Raw genomic sequence first — 7,858 nt, 5'->3', positions numbered from 1 at the left:
TTCCCCAGGTGAAAACACTTAAATGTAGCCTGTGAAGGGATCCCGACATGTCGTGTGTTCTCAAAGATATTTTGCCAGCGTACTTTATGGGGAGCATTTTGAGGCTGTGAGGAAGTATAATTTTCCTTGTGAAATGTCGAGGTTTCTTTTCTCGGTCATTTTTCATGTGCTTGTCACTTTCCCAGACTAATTGGTGGGCTCCCTTCCCCGGCTGTCTGTGCAGGCTCCTGCCCATCTGGCCTGTCCACTGCTCAGCACAGCCCACTTGGGCATCCGAGGGAAGCACCCAGGAAGGGAGCTGGGAGATGCAAGTCCTGTGGGGCTTTGGGGAGGTCTCTGCCTTTCCCTGGGCCTCAGTTTCTCTATCTGGAATGCAAAAAAGTTGAACTATATTAGCAAACATAAGAGAGTTCCAGGCTTTAAGGGGAGCCACTGCCTCGGTGTTGGGCAACTTCTAATTCTGGAAAGGTCTTTTGGCTTTGCACACTCAACCTTTTCTGCTTCCACCAGCAGTGGAGCTCACAGGCCTGCAGTACCCCAAAGCCCCCACGTGCAGTAACTAGTAAGACAGCTCTGCTTATGGGGTGAATGCACATCTCAGGGCCATAAGTCCATGCACAAGCAGAGTGTAATCAGGGGTCCTGGTTGCAGCACTAAGGGGGAAACCAAGACATGCAATGCAGTCCTTTGGCACTGAAGGGTTGATGGTCAGCCCCTCAGGAGTGAGAGGAGGGCCAGCCTTCAATAGAGGTGCCAGGTTCCCACTTTTCCAGATAAACTCTGGGAGACAACCAAGAAATGCATCCCAGGATGACCTGAGATGACCTGCTGGAAGGGCAGGCAGCCCTGGAATCATACCCTTGAGTTCATTGCGAGAGGGAGGGATTCCACATGTTCCAGCTCCACCTGCAAAGGCAGGCCATGTTTTGGCAGGGGGACAAGCTCAGGTACAACATCCAGGAGGACCACTCATAAGGTCCCTCTTTCCTGGTCTTCAGGGGGATTTCCGTCAAGTTTTTTAGAGAAATGGCCCAAAGGGTTAATTAAGCCAAACAGAAGTTGGTTATGGCAGAAAGCATATGGGCTTGCCAGCCAGAATGGCCTGCGTCCAAATCCCAGCTCCATCCCACTTCAAGTCCCCTCTGAAGCCACAGGGAGAACAGAGAGCCATTCTCTTCCCCAAAGATTTGCTGTAAGGATCAAAATCCATCTTGCACATAAAAAATGCCCAGCAAGTAACAGGAACTCTGGACATTTGTAAACTCCAGCAAAACATGTGTACCCTGGGAAAAGACAATGCATAAAAGGAATTTTAGAAAAAGGAAAGAATGCCGTCCACCCCTGGTATCCTGGGAGAAAAAGATCACAGGAAAGAATGATGTTGGTGTACGTGTGGTGGGCTGAATGGCACCCCCCACCCCCAATGATATGTCCACATCCTAGTCTCTCAAACCTGAGAATGTGACCCTATTTGGAAAAGAGGTCTTAGGACACGTAATGAAGTGAAGAGTCTTGAGAAAAGAGGTCCTCCTGGATAATCTGGCTGGGCCCTATCGCTAACGACGAGGGTCTGTATCAGAGAAAGGCAGAGTGAACCTTGCCACAAACAGGAGAAGAGAAGACAGACCAAAGAGGACAAAGCAGTGTGGTCACAGAGGCGTTGCAGCCCCAAGTCAAGGAATGTCAACAGTCACCAGGAGGTGGAGGAGGCGAAGACTGGACTCTCCCCTGGTGCCTCCAGAGGAAGCGCCCCTCTGCTGACACCTTTAATTTGGACCTCTGGCCCCCAGAACAGCAAGGAGATGAATTTCTGTTGTTTTAAGCCATCCATCCATGGTAATCTGTCACAGCAGCTGCAGGAAACTGGCAGGGCAGGGTGGCTGCAGACCCAGGTTCCGCCCCCTGGAAAGAGCAGACCCGGGAGCCCACGCTGGGGCCTGGTGCAGTTGGAGGAGCCTCCTATTGGCTGCAGGACAGAAGCATTTGCCCGGCTCTGCCTCCAGGTACCTTCTGGTCTCCACGGCCCACGACTATCTTCCTCTTCTTCTGTCCTCTTCTGGGATATTCTCTCGCCTGCATTGTGTGGGTCTGTAAACAAGTCCCCTGCGGTCCCCACCCCCAAGAAGAGAGCGTGTAGCCCAGGGGGTTCAACCAGGCTGTGTCTCCCAGGACACAGAAACTCGAGTGGAAAGCATCACAGGGCAGTGCTCCCCCCATGACTGCTCCCTCTCGGCTCGCTGAACCCCTGCGCCTCCTTTTCCTGAACCACTTCTCGCGCCTCCCCCTCAACCCAGTGAGCCTTCCCTACAGCTTTCCAATCAGCACCTTTGTTGTCTGTTGCCGCTGCTTGTGACCCAACCGCGTAGCTGCCAATCCGGGAGGTGATAGCTCAGCAAGGAAAGAGAGGCTCGGGAGATAAGGGGGGTGTCCTACCCTCCTCATTAGCTTCTCCCTGGTGGGGATGGAAAACTCAAGGAGACACGGGTCCCCTTTGTGCTTTATGTCAGTTGTCCCTTAAACAGAATGTCCTTCTGCATAGTCCTTGCCCATAATGATGCTGTTCCCATGGCCTACAAACGTTTGAATCCACAGTTCCTGGTGCAAAGTAGCTTTACGGATATTTGGCAGTTGACATATAGAGCACGGAGCATGGAATCTCTTATCCTCAGGGAAGTCCTGGTCCCGCCAAAGCTAGCCATAGGGGAAGGATGAGAAACCATTTATGGAAAGCCTGAGAAGATCCTACAAGTCATAAAAGCGACTATCTGCTCAGACTACTAGCCCTTTGCTCAACCTGTGAGAAACAGAAGGGACCTCAGAATTCACTTAGTCCAGAATCCCTAAGGCCTCGCTGGCAGGGAGCTTAACCCATGCTCACGGCAGACATTGCTAATCAATCGCAGCAGCCCCTCTCTGAGCTCTGCCCTGGGTGGTTTCAGAACCCTTCTCATGCATGGCCCCAGGCGGTGCCTACTGATTGAGTTAAATTAGCACAAAACCTGTTTACCTGCATTGACGGTGCCCACACTCCTCACTTGACAAATGGAGAGACTAAGAAGAGAAAGGACATGTTCCGAAGTCGTGGAACACATGAGTAGTAGATGCAAGACCCACCTTCCCTGGATCCCGGCCCCCAGCACGTCCCATCACCCCACCAGGGCTCTGGAGGGGCTGCCTCCTTGTGAAGCGTTCTCTGCCCTTATACTTCTGCTCACTCCATCCAAGCAGGCCCTCAAGATTGTAGTGTTTATTTTAGCGAATGCACAAATCTGGTCTCTAAAGGATGAGCATTAATAAAATATGTGCTCTAACTCTATGTAACAAGGAAAATATAGAATACATTTTCCATTCCCATTGATCCTCAGGCCACTGGCAATCCACCAACAATTGATTTAGCCATTTGATTAGTTTGGGGGGAAAACATTATATTTTAATGGGGTATATATAATTCTAAGTTACTGCTTTGAAGTTGAACCAAATATTAAAATTACCTCTTTTATGGATGCTGCACAGCTATGAAGCTTTATAATTGCAGCCTGGGCTTTTGTAAGGGATTTGAACTGAGGAGGTGATTTCTGCAAAGCCGATTGCGTGGTCCTGGTGACAGCCAGACTAGCCAGCCCTTTGAGGAGCAAAAAGACACAGACGCAACAGAGCCGATGATCACACCTTGTGTTTGGCCCACATTTCACAGTTATAGAGCTCAGTGGGAATCCTTCTGGGATGCTTCCCTTCCAAACAGCTCCCAAATCTGTCACTTCTTTCCATGTCCTCTGCTAGCTCCTGAGTCCAAGACACCACCAGCAATTACCTGTGCATCTGCATTTGTTTTTTACACAGATACCTTTTCCTGACCCACTGCCATCCATCATCCCCATAGCAACTGGAGAGATTCTTTTAGCAATGCAAATTGAATCAGGTCATTCCATGGTCAAGCCATTGCTTAAAATCCAGCCATGGCCTCCCATTGCCTCCAGTTGGTCAGCAAATTATGGCCTGGGGTCAAATCTGGCCCCACTCCTCCTTCTTACAAATAAAGTTTTATTGGAACACAGTCTCGTCCATTTACTTCTGAGCCCAGTAGGTACGACAGAGAGCTTATAGCCAGCAAGGTCTAAATTATTGACTATACGGCCTTTGACAGAAAAAGTTTGCTAACCTCTGACCTAGAGGACAAATTTTAATTTTTCTTTCCTAAGCCCATCAGGCCTTCTGTGACCTGGCCTGCCTACCACTGAACCTCCTTGCACCTCTCTTTCTGCTCAGTTGTGAGATTAGCCCTCCTTTTCCTTGGATAACCAATGCTTGGTGCTGCCTCAGGGCCTTTGTCCTTGCTGTTCACCTGATGCTCATTCACCTGATTGTCACATGACTGACTTCTTCCCCAGACCCAGGTCTTTTTTTTCTTTTTTTAAAGATTTTATTTATTTATTCTTGAGAGACACAGAGAAAAAGTCAGAGACATAGGCAGAGGGAGAAGCAGGCTCCCTGCAAGGAGCCTCATGCAGGACTCGATCCCAGGACCCTGGGATCATGCCCTGAGCCGAAGGCAGACGCTCAACTGCTGATCCACCCAGGTCTCCACCAACTCAGGCCTTAACAAAAACATCATATCCTCTGAGTGAGTGGCCTTTCTGGTCATTAATTATGCTCCCCTGTGCCCCCCGCCGGTCATTTTTTTGTTCATTGCTGTCTTTAATTTTCCTCATAGTGAAGGTAAATATAGAATTAGTCTTGCAAACCAGATGACTTTCAGTGTAAAAAGGAGGTGCTTTTATTCATTGTGCAGGGGCAGTAGATGTAATCGGCACATGTGGTCACTCGATCCCTTTATATATGTATCTGTTCTGTCTTTCTCCCCGACACAGAGGGAACCCCTGAGAGCAGGGCTGGGCCTAGGGCCTGGAAGGGTTCTGGGAGTTTGTGTAGAGACGCTCTTGTACTCCTCACAGCCATCTCCACTGTGTCACCATCCCGCATCACCGCCCAGCACCTGGAACCAAGCTTGGCTGCAGAGTGTCAGGGCTGACCCGGGGCCCTCACTCAGCCACTCCCACAGCCTCTTGCATGCACATTACCTCAAGTGACCCCTGTGTGTCCAGTGTAGGGGTCAGGGGGTCACAGGAGCTCCATTTTACAGATGAGACAGCTGAAGCTTAACATGGTGAGTGACTTTCCTCAAGGGGCCTGAGCCGAGGCTACAGACAAGGGCCTCAACTCCTCTCGCCAGCCCGTGGCCTCTCTCTGAGCCTTCAGGTGCCTGCCCTCCACCTGCCTTCCACAGTCCTCGTTGGCATCAGCGACCTTCTACAGAGAGGATGAGGAGCCTCTATAATGACTCTGTTGAGAGCAAAGCCAGAGCCACAGGAGCCAGACCCAGGCCCATTCATCTGTCCGCCCTGTGCTGGGGTTCAGCTCCCAGGACCATCTAGATTTGTAGCAGAAGCTTGTATATTCAAGGGCTGGGGGCGGTGCCTCTCCCCAGCTGGGCCATCAGCTCTGGGGGGCAAGGAGTGGGGGGCTCCCACAGTTCCTCTCTCGGAGTGCCTCCCGCATCGTAGTCATCCAGGACATGCGGCTACTTTCGAGCAGAAGCCATGCTGTCTCACCGATGTGCATCTCTGCCACTAAGTGCACACGTGGCCTTGGTCCCAGGTGAGAGGGCGGTGACTCTTCTCCACCCCAACCATCCTCCTTCCAAGATGCCATGAGTTGATCCCGCAACTAATCTCCACTGCCACCCTTGGTCTGGGAACCCGGCCTTGGATACCCTGCTTAGGCACCCCATGTCCCCTCTTAGCCTCTGGATGTTGCGACTTCCTGTCTCACTGTGCCTCTTCCAAAGACATCTGCTGCACCCCCTCCCCGGCCCTGCTCCAGCACCGCGCCTGCCTCCGCAGCCCGGCCCTAACAGGATGGCTTTCATCCTCATTCAGATACATATTGTATTGGCTGAGAAACATCAAAGGGGCCATGTCGTTACATATTCTATTTCTGAGAGGAGAAAAGCAGCCCCTTGCTTTATTAACGTGGCAAATGTTGACTCTTGTAATGAAAAATGCACAAACGCTGGGCAATTTTTGATGAATAGGTAATAAAGAGGAGGGCCCCGAATGGAAAGAATTAATTCCTCTTTGGGGTCTCCACTGCGAGGATGTGGGGTCCCTGTGTGAGGCCTCCCTGCCCTCCAGACAGGTCCATGTGGGCATTAAGACCCCAGACCCCCAGAAGTGGGCCCAGGCCCTGGAGACCAGGCGTGCCTACTGAGAGGTTCCAGCAAGGCCCCGGGACTCCAGCCCGTGATGCCTGCTAATCATTGCGCTAGTCGAGTCATAAACATGTCAGAAACAAACTGTTAAAGCGTGATCCGCTCTTCAGCCCTCATCCCAGAGAGGCCCTAGGCGGAGGAGGTACAGCTCTTCTCACTTCCCAGGAGTAGAAACTGAGATCAGAATGACTTTAATAAGCGGCCCCGGGACAAAGCACGAGATTTTGAGCCTGGAACCCAGTCCTGGGAAAGCCCACTCAAGAGAAGTTTCTAGATGCAGGGGGTCCTTTAGCTGCACAGATGTTGTGATGGAGGGAAGTAATTGTGATGGTCATTCTGTGACATTCTCTGGGCCTAACATAGTCCTCGGCACTATGCCCCTGTCAATACATGCGTGTCAACCCCGGAAGATTTATCTTGCCCAACAGACTGAACTCGTCTCCCCTGCCTTGTGCCTACCCCAGGGTGTTGGTTTGGCAGCTCAGTGTCAGGGCTGTAGGTGGGCTTCGGGTGATTCTCTTGGTCTTCTCCTCATGGTCACAAGTTGGTTGCAGCAGCCCCATCCATCACATCTTCACACTACAGTATACAAAGCAACTTGAGAAGGGCGAGACAATGTGAGAGAGGCAATTGTTGGGATGCTTTTCTCTTTTAGTAAGATGAGAGAAAAGCTTCCCAGGGGACATTTTGATGTAAGTATATATTCAACTTTTTCACATTGGATAATGATAACTTGAAGAAAGGTAAAAAGTGGGCAGCCTGGGTGGCTCAGCGGTTTAGCGCTGCCTTCAGCCCAGGGCGTGATCCTGGAGACCCTGGATCGAGTCCCATGTCGGGCTCCCTGCATGGAGCCGGCTTCTCCCTCTGCCTGTGTCTCTGCCTCTCTCTGTGTGTGTCTCTCATGAATAAATAATAAAATCTTGAAAGAAGAAAGAAAGAAAGAAAGAAAGAAAGAAAGAAAGAAAGAAAGAAGAAAGAAAGAAAGAAAGAAAGAAAGAAAGAAAGAAAGAAAGAAAGAAAGAAAGAAAGAAAGAAAGAAAGAAAGAAAAAAAGAGGAAGCACTAAAGAGCAAGGAACCCACAGTATCTTCCTCAAAGCCTTGGTGGGGGCTTCTGTGGACCACTGAGCCCCTCCCAGGTTGATGCCTTGGCTTCCAGAAAGACTGACCTGGCCACAGGGAAGGCAGAGAGCAGGATTTCAAAGTGACCAAGATCAGCTCCCACTCCTGCCCAGTGGAATGGTGTTTGAAATAGAAGCTAAAGTAACCAAAGCGCTTGGGTGTCTCAATGGTTGCGTGTCTGCTTTGACTCAGGTCCTGACCTCAGGGTCCCAGGATCGAGTCCCACATTGGGCTCTCTCCCGGGAGCCTGCTTCTCCCTCTGCCTGTGTCTTTGCCTCTCTCTCTGTGTCCCTCATGAATAAATAAACTTAAAAAAAAAAAGAAACTAAAGTAACTTACGGAAAATGGACAAAGGTATTTTCTCTGCCTACCCAGCAATCATCTGTGTCTCTGAAAGCCCAGCAGGAGTCCCAGGGGATAATGAATAATCAGCAAATGAGAGAGGGAGAGGCAGGATGATGAGACTCAAA

The sequence above is a fragment of the Canis lupus genome, chromosome 2 (assembly GCF_011100685.1).
Source record: "Canis lupus familiaris isolate Mischka breed German Shepherd chromosome 2, alternate assembly UU_Cfam_GSD_1.0, whole genome shotgun sequence".
NCBI lineage: Eukaryota > Metazoa > Chordata > Mammalia > Carnivora > Canidae > Canis > Canis lupus.
This window is presented reverse-complemented; position numbering follows the sequence as displayed.